General features: G+C 41.3%; 2 long non-coding RNA genes across 2 annotated transcripts in view; one reads left to right on the top strand and one right to left on the bottom strand.

Annotated features, from left to right (window-relative positions):
* The window catches only part of LOC109300993, a 5,605-nt gene extending 5,111 nt beyond the window's left edge, over positions 1-494 (top strand). Inside the window, exon 2 of the long non-coding RNA XR_002098393.1 lies at positions 454-494. This is a non-coding gene — a long non-coding RNA (uncharacterized LOC109300993). The remainder of the gene's footprint in view (positions 1-453) is intronic.
* On the bottom strand, positions 455-8,100 carry LOC109300991. The gene is made up of 3 exons (XR_002098392.1): positions 8,014-8,100; positions 3,788-3,845; positions 455-490 (listed from the first exon to the last, which is right to left on the bottom strand). It is a non-coding gene; the product is annotated as an uncharacterized LOC109300991 (long non-coding RNA).
* Positions 8,101-8,568: the final 468 nt, after the last annotated feature.

Genomic DNA, 8,568 nt, shown 5'->3' with positions numbered 1-8,568 from the left:
CCCCAATGCCTGCTGGTCCCTGCTGACTAGTTTGTAACAGGCCACTAATTCCCCCCTCAGCCTTCTCTTGTGGGGGGTGAACAGGTTCAGGTCCCTGAGCCTCTCCTCATAGGGTCTGCCCTGCTGCCCCCTGGTCATGCGAGTGGCCCTCCTCTGGACTCTCTCCATGTTGTCTACATCCCTCTTGAAGCGCAGCACCCAGAACTGGACGCAGTACTCCAGCTGCGGCCTGACCAGTGCCGCACAGAGGGGGAGTATCACCTCCTTGGACCTGCTTGAGATGCATCTGTGGATGCATGACAAGGCGCAGTTGGCCTTCCTGACTGCTTCCCCACACTGCCGGCCCATGTTCATCTTGGCATCAATGATGACTCCAAGATCCTTTTCTGCCTCTGTACTGACGAGAAGGGAGTTCCCCAGCCTGTAGGTATGCTGCTGGTTCTTCCTCCCCAGCTGGCTTTGTAGAACCACAGAACATGTTTGGACACATCTGTTAAAAAAACAAAACAAAACAAAAAAACCAACAAAGCATTGCTCCTTTTAGCTTGCCTGTAAATCTTGGTACATTACACTGCATTAACTCCCACTGCATGCAGCCAGCTATGCTGTGCTACTCCTATCCACAGACCAGCAGAAATGAGGCAAGAGCATCAGCAGCAAGATGTGAAAACAAACCTACCATAAGCTGACATGATTTTATTACATGAACTGGGTTTTAAGAGATGAATAACTCAGCTCCAGTTGATGCCAATGTGATCTGAAGTTGCCCAAGTCTTGTGTAAATTAGACCCCTTCTGTCTGGGCATCCTCTGTGCTTACAGCAGCAGGTAGAGACTACACTTGCTAAAATGCATTTTGTATCAAGTGTTTCGAGGCACTTCTGATTAACTCTTTAACACTGATGACCACTGGACAATGTATTTCCTACTCCAGTACTGCCTACCCCCAGAGAAATTGGTATCCTTAAAACCAATGAAAGCTAAAGACAATTTTGAAAGGGTCCAAATGTTTCCAGTTTGAAACAGCTACAAGCATGTAGCCCTATACTGCTTGATCCACTCTGGTTTGCTGCGGTTCCAGCAGAGAAGGTCGCAGTTCCCAAATTCCAGCTCGTGTGTCCGAAGTACAAGCCTCTCCACATGCATGTAATCTGGGTTAACTACCTGTATATTGGATCCCGCAGTAACCTTGATAGCACATCATAGTGATTAGTGTCGAAATACTGTATATCAGGCATTGGCAGCATCTTACTAGTGGTGGGCTGGAAAAACCCAGCTCAGGTCTGAGGTGGGCCAGCACTATGACCCATAGTGGGTCACTTCCTCTCTGATGATGACACAAGAAATATTTAATGACTGACCCACAGCACCCTACTTGGGAGGACTGTATGGGGCACAACCAATCCTCAGAACCTGCCTTTGCAATTCAAAACCAGATGAACTGCCAGCTTTCCATTCCTTTGACCAGCATTCAGGATTTCTATTTACAGTTTCTAGCCACTGTGACAAAGACTTCAGCATCTACTTACCAACACTTAACAACTTATTGGACACCACCAAAATCCCCCAGCTTTTTACTTATCCAGATCCAGTGGCTCTACAGACTGAATCTAGCCCACAGGCTGCCCACCCCTGTTATGTATTGTAATGATGATTCAGATGTGGTGAATGAAGAGGAGGGATTTGGTGGCTTCAACTGCTCTGGGGAAATAATTTCTTTTAAGTTTGAGTTATATTTAATGGATGTCCATCTCTTACAAGCAGCCAGGATAGATTTGCACCTTGTAAACTAACTAAATCAGAGATTCATCCCTATGCTATGCTACGCGTCTCTAATTTAGTAAGTCTACAAGGTGCAAATCTACCTTGCCTTCTGCCTGACTGCAGATTAACATGGCTAATTACCTCCCTCATCTCTTAAAGCACAGTTCAGCTGTAAACTCTTTAAAGCTCAGTGTCATTATCCCCATTCACAGATAAGTGGACTGAGTCACAAAGAGGTGATGAGACTTGCCCAAGGTCATCCAGCAGGCCAGGGGCAGAGCTAAGCAGAGAACTCAGGTCTCCTGGGCCCAGTCTATTCAGTAAGCAATACTGGTTCCCCTATAAACAAATAAAAGCACTGCCAAGCACTTGGACAACAGATGAATCAAGTGTTTCAGAATGAGACAAAAACAGAACAGTAAGACTTAGCATTTGGTGAATGTTGTAAACTAATACACCACTGCCTGCACTATGCCCTCCTTATGTGCAGAAATTAGAAGCGTTTTCCTAGCAGACACTTCCTCACCTTCTCTCTATACATTGATACATAGGAAACTCTGTTGCTCTGATGCATAGGAACAGGATGCAGTAATTGGAGAAGGAAAGTGGAAGGAAAAGAGAAAAGGACAGGGTAGAGGTAGGGAGGCAGTGAAAGCAGTTGAAACTTGGCTTCTAAGAAGGGGAAAAGGGAAATGGCAGGAATCTGCAAGCAGGAATGCAGATTGCATTAAATGGCTGCTATATGATGGCTTTCTTTTGAAGGGAGATTAATGTCAAAAAACACTAGGTCATTCATGAAAACAAAAGGTCCGCTTCTACCTGAGACATGGCTCTCTTTCTGTAGGGACTCAATTCAGCACTAACTGAAATAGGAGATACTGAAATATAAACTATGAAATTCAAGGAACTGGACCACCCTCTAATTTTTCTAGTCTTTCAGTAGTATAGAACATATAAGTAGTGAGGCTAGAAGAGCTAACTCTCAATGCTATTTTATTCAGTTAGTTTGTTGTGAATTATTTCATACTGACTACAAGAGATTATCTCACGTTTTGGGGTCTCTCCAGTGGAAAATATATTGTTTCCTTTACTTGATCTGTTGCTTGATGGTGTGAGACTGCTTTGATTTGCATGCAAAATGAGGGTAAGATGGTTGATCAGATACCTAAAAGCTACTCAAAAAAAATACAGTCCAGCATTTACAGTTCAATCTTTGATCAATCATTGAAGTTGATGCCAAAAGTTCCATTAACTAAATTAACTAATGAGGTTCACCTCAAAACTTCCAACTTCATTTCTAAATGGCTAATCAGATTCCAAATAATAAAAACTGCGGCACAAGTACAAGCCAGCTAGAAAGGGAAAAAAAGGCACAACAGTATTTAAAAGTTGTTAAACATGCAATACCCATTTTTAATGTGTATTGCCCATTGGGAACTATTCAGAGCAAGGCCCTCCAATGTTTTGACCTCTAATATGTTCTATTCACAAGTCAATGGCCATAGAAGCTCAGCTAGTACTCCTAATAACTATAATAACAGAACCAGTTACTTCAACCAATAAGCATTAAGAAAACTTGGCATCAAAAGCCCTTATTGCTTTGTTAATATATATCTGTAGATGCTGCAATAAAGGCAAGGGTACAACATCCCATTCCCTTCAGTTGTTATTCCTCCACATTAAGCACACCAAGTTCTCTCAACTCTTTCTTCACACTTCTTTTTTCCTGCATATTGAATATTTCTCTCACACATCCTTGCATCTGTCCTAAATTCTCTCTCTGGTTTGCCTGTTTTGACAGAGACTGTCCCAAAAATGAATACACTACTAAAACTGAAGCCAAATCTGTATTGAGTAGATGGATATAATTACTCCTTTTGCTTTATGCATGTTTCTCCTACTACAATTTATATTATAAATCTTCAGTTATTTGGCTAGGATAAAATGCTGATACATTCTACTGTCAACCCAAATGCATAGACTTAAATGATTAGTTACAAATTAACCTCAAAGTCCATACTTACTTCTCAATGCTGAATGTATTTTGAATTTTCTAAGTAACTCAGGATTCAGACAGTTTGCCTGGAAGAAGAACAAGAAATGGAAGCCTTACAGTAAGAATGACGTTCAAGCCAAAATCTTGGTACATTATACAGCTGATTATCATTTTAAGATATTTTACTGTATTTTAGATGAGACAAAAAAGTACAGAAGGGAAAGTTGGAATACAGATAATACCAGATTCTCCTTTTCCTTGGAAAATCTGTAGGGTGGGTTTCATAAGGGGGTCCACATTTGCACGAGAATCGACTACAGATAGCATTGCCTTCTTCCCCATATCTAGCCCTATAATGAACGTTGAGATTTTCTTCCGTGCATCAAAGGCCCAAGGCCAACATCCAACTTAAGAGGCTGGAAGGAGGTCAGAACCAGATGCATAGACACCGTCTATCCAGACAATAGTAGACCCTTAGAGGTCCAGCTCCCATCCCACACTTGGCTACCAGGTAACATGGGCCCATACCAGATTTTCTGGCCATGGATGCTTCCCAGCTCATCCCAGGCAGAAATTAATAGAAAACCATACTACCAGTTGGTCCTGTATTTATTATTTTTTTCTGAGAAATATCCACATGGCCAGACAGGGGACGATGTATCCATTCTCCTAGGACATCCAGTGCCATCTCATCCCCCAGGACAGACTGAGGACCATTCTAAGTGGCCTTGGGGTGGCTGCTTCTGCTGTGTTAATGCAGCACAAGCTGGGCTCCAGCAGTTATACAAAATACAAGAAATGATTAGACCAAATATGAGCAGAAAGAGGTAGTTAGCCCTGTTAGTTTGAATTCAGGCAGAAAGCAGGGTAGACTTGTAGTTTACAAACTAACTACATCAGAGATACATAGCATAAGCTTTTCTGAATTCAAGCCCATTTCACCAAATGCAACATTAGGTGAAGCAGCTGAAGAAAGGGAGCTGGAAGGTAATGAGAAAGGAATAGGGTGGGAGCAGGGAAGGTGGTTGAAACTTGGCCCTTAAAAAAGGGAAGAGAGCCAGGAAAAAGGATGCATCTGAAGTGAGCTCAGGCTCGTGCAAGGTAATGCTATACATCCCTAATTTAGTTAGTCTATAAGAGTACTTATACATGAGCGAATGCGTGCATACACTGTAAGCATGGTAATTACCACGCTCCAGCAGACTCATGTATCAGTGTCCCTGCACTTTAAAATGGCAGCATGGGGCACCTTAATTAAAGCTTTAGTTAAAACACCCCTGCCACCATTTTTAAGTGGGGGGATGCTAATACACAAGATGCTCCAGGCACTTTAATTACAGCAGCTCTCAGAGCAGTTCTAATTACAGTGACTCCCTCCCCCGCACTCCTAGAGCACATGTATAAACCCTGTAAGATACAAATATACCTAGCCCTATACCAAATATGTCATTGAATATAAATTCTAATTAAGAAATTAATCGGTATCTACTTTTTTAATACCTATATTAATTTTAAGTCTGTCTGACAACAAAATGCACAAACACACATATATGAATCATACAGAGAAAGCTATGGAAGCAATGCTGCCCCATAACAATGGAACTGTACAATTCCTATACTGAGATTATTAAAGCTGCACTATACAAAGACCCATGAATACAGCTAAAGCCCTTTGTTAGGCCATTATCAATAACAGACTGGAACTTTCTGTACTATTTTGAGATGTGACCTTTTTAAATAGCATTGTAGTACAGCGAAAGCTCGAACCTCCCGAGCTGTAATCTCAGCTCTACCACTGTCTTGCTGTGGGGTACTTGGGAAGTCATTTTAACCTCTCAGTAGCTGTTTCTTCATCTGTAGAATGCCTACTTCACAGTGGCATGCAAAGATTATAGAGTTAAATATCTGAATCAACACTTTGAAAATGCAGGATGTTAAGACCAGTGTGAAATACTGTTACTGTTTGAGGATTGTGAACCTCCAGTACTCAGTGATGGCTAGAAAGAAGTCCAATAGAGCCACGGGATTCCCTCATCTTTGTCATGTCAAAACTGATTACTGTTGTACTTAGGACATTGCTACTGACCTAGTCAGTCAGTGACTATAGCAATAGTTTTTTCAAGGGAGAGAGAGACAAAACATAAGTTGTTTTTTTTTTGCCAGCTACATATAGGCATCTCCCATGGAAATAAGAAAGGACTAGACTTGTGATAATGGTACCAAGGGCCTGTATAATAAAGGACCCTTGTGAAACAGCAAAGTAGACTGTGTGTGAAGGTTACTGGGATGAATGAAGCAAATACTAGATACCCAATGAACTAATGGCTTCCAAGAGACGAGACATATCATGGCTAGAAGAAAACAGAAAGAATGGCAAAAGCTTAAATTAGTATCATTTTCTGTACAAACTAAAATGCATATAAGGGAACATTTAGTTAACAATAAATAAGGCAATTCTTAAACATTTAACCACTAAAATTACCATTGGTGGGATTACTTATGTTTGTGAGTACTTTGCTGAATTGGGGCCTAATGTAGAAAGAATCTGAAATAAATCTCTAAGTGATAGAAACCTGCTTGAACAGACTAATATAATATGGGGATATTTCACATCCCTGATCAATAAAAAATCTAGCAATTTGTTCATCTGAGAAGATGCAAGTGCTCTCATTTCTCTTCAGTTTCATTACAGAAGTGAAGGCTAGGCAGTTCAGAAACTCCAAACACTGTTTCTGAAGGCTTATTATCTAATAATTTCCTTTCCCAAAAACCTTCTAAAAATCAACATTATAACTTGGAATCTGTCTTGCTGAAAGGACTCGTGCCTCAATTTAGTGTTAATTAAACCCATTTAACACAAGCATATTGTGTTGGGATGTTTTCAGTCCCCTTATCTAGGATTCCCAAACCACAAATCCTAACTTTGGACTAAATTGTGTTCTACAGTGAGAAAGATACATCCTGAAAGTTATGGCTCCACACCTGTAATTACATGAGAAAGCTCCAGATTAATATTATTCTCCTGTCATGGTGATCACCAAATGTTATGCTGCTATTAATGAAAGGCTGTGGGTGTTATTTAAAAGTAATGTCACTTACACATGTATAGACAGACATACTAAAACATGCCATGGCTTAAGTTTAGTAGGAGGAATAAATTACACCAATTACTGCAGTCTATATTCAAATTTAAAATTAAAGTACATCTTACAACAGATGGTCTCTATTGACCTTAATAAGTTGAGCCTAAAGCCAGTATTTGCTCATTTTCAGGGGTAAATTAAGACAGAACCCATTCATTTGGGCAAGAAAGGCCAAGAATGGACCCATGAAGTATGGCGCTGTAGATTTCTGGGGACATTACCCAGAGATTGATGGAGCTAATGTTACCTGGCAAAGCAGGACTTTCCACAGCTAAAGGGGAAGGCTCTAGCATGCATGCTTGTACTGGGCAGAGCCTCAATTAGCAGACTTGGACCCCATACAAATGTTCAGTTCTAGCAAGCTAAACTCCCACCACTAGAAATGATTCCAGGAGAGAAAGCATAGTACAGACATTAGGCAGCAACCACCTCTCTCCTCCACTCCTTGACCCTTCCTGAAACTCGGGTGATCCCTAGTCTGAAGAAAGTATAGGCTGCTCCAGTCCTCCCATTGGCAAGGAGAACGGAGCAGCTGAGCGCATCCCCCTGCTTGCCTCACTCCAGACCTCCTGGCAGAAACTGGACGTGGCCTTCTTCCTAGGTCCAATTTAAGTTTCAATCCATCACTGCTTGCACCCATTAATCAATGGGGCATTCTGGAACTGCTTCCCTTCTTCCTGACAGTTCCTTGATGAAACGGTTCATCGTTCTCTGGCTTGGTGAGAACTGGCAACTGGCACATAGGCTATTTTACCAGACCTCTAGAAGGTATCATCAGAGTGGCAGATACACACTGAACAGCACCTGACTGCGCGGAACAGCTGTCATTTCGAATGCTGGTTAGCTGCGGCTGCTAGGCTGAACACTGCTCCACAGCACCATCTAGGAGCTAACTGTAAATACTGAAGCCCAGCCCAGAACACTGCTATGGTGTCCCCTTGTATTCATCTTCTGTCTGGACAAAACTTTTCAAGCAGCTTTTTCCCTCTTCCCTAAAAAGGTAAGTTTCTCTATGCTTCTAAATCCCACTCTGCCTGTAACAGGAATTTAGAAACACTGCCAAACTGGCTAGGGAACAGTCTTCAGAGCAACAAGAGGCATTAGGATTTACCTTTGGCACATGCAGGACTTTATCAGTTTATCCACGGCAGACAGACAGACAACAAAGATGGGTTATCACAAACACTCTGGAAAACATAAAGAGAGAGTATTGAAGGCTTTTAGACTGCGGAATTGAAAGAGATCATTTTACTTATGTAAACCATTTATAAAAAAGTTGGATTTTACCTTCTGATTGCTTACTTATATTTATGATAAGTTACACAGTTATTTATAATAAAATGTCTTTCCCATTTAGGATCTTGCACCACACCATCAACACCACCACATACTGCCTCACTCTGTGTCCTCTCTCTGACAGCACACAATACAAACTGAAAAGGAAGAAACCTTTGGGAAGCAAGTACTGAAAAAGTCTGGCCCTTCCTCTACCCTGTCACACAGACACTTCCTTCTAAATTACTTGGTCATTAAGAGGTAAATATTCAAAATAATACATGGGAGATGCCCATACTACATTCATTAATTTATGTACATCTCCAGAGTAGGTTTTCAAAATAAAAGAAGTGCAGGCTGTGGCCCAAGCAAAACTACTGCCATTATTTTA

Source organism: Gavialis gangeticus, unplaced genomic scaffold (assembly GCF_001723915.1).
Source record: "Gavialis gangeticus isolate Ggan-Ray unplaced genomic scaffold, GavGan_comp1, whole genome shotgun sequence".
NCBI classification, from domain to species: Eukaryota; Metazoa; Chordata; order Crocodylia; family Gavialidae; genus Gavialis; species Gavialis gangeticus.
This window is presented reverse-complemented; position numbering and strand designations above follow the sequence as displayed.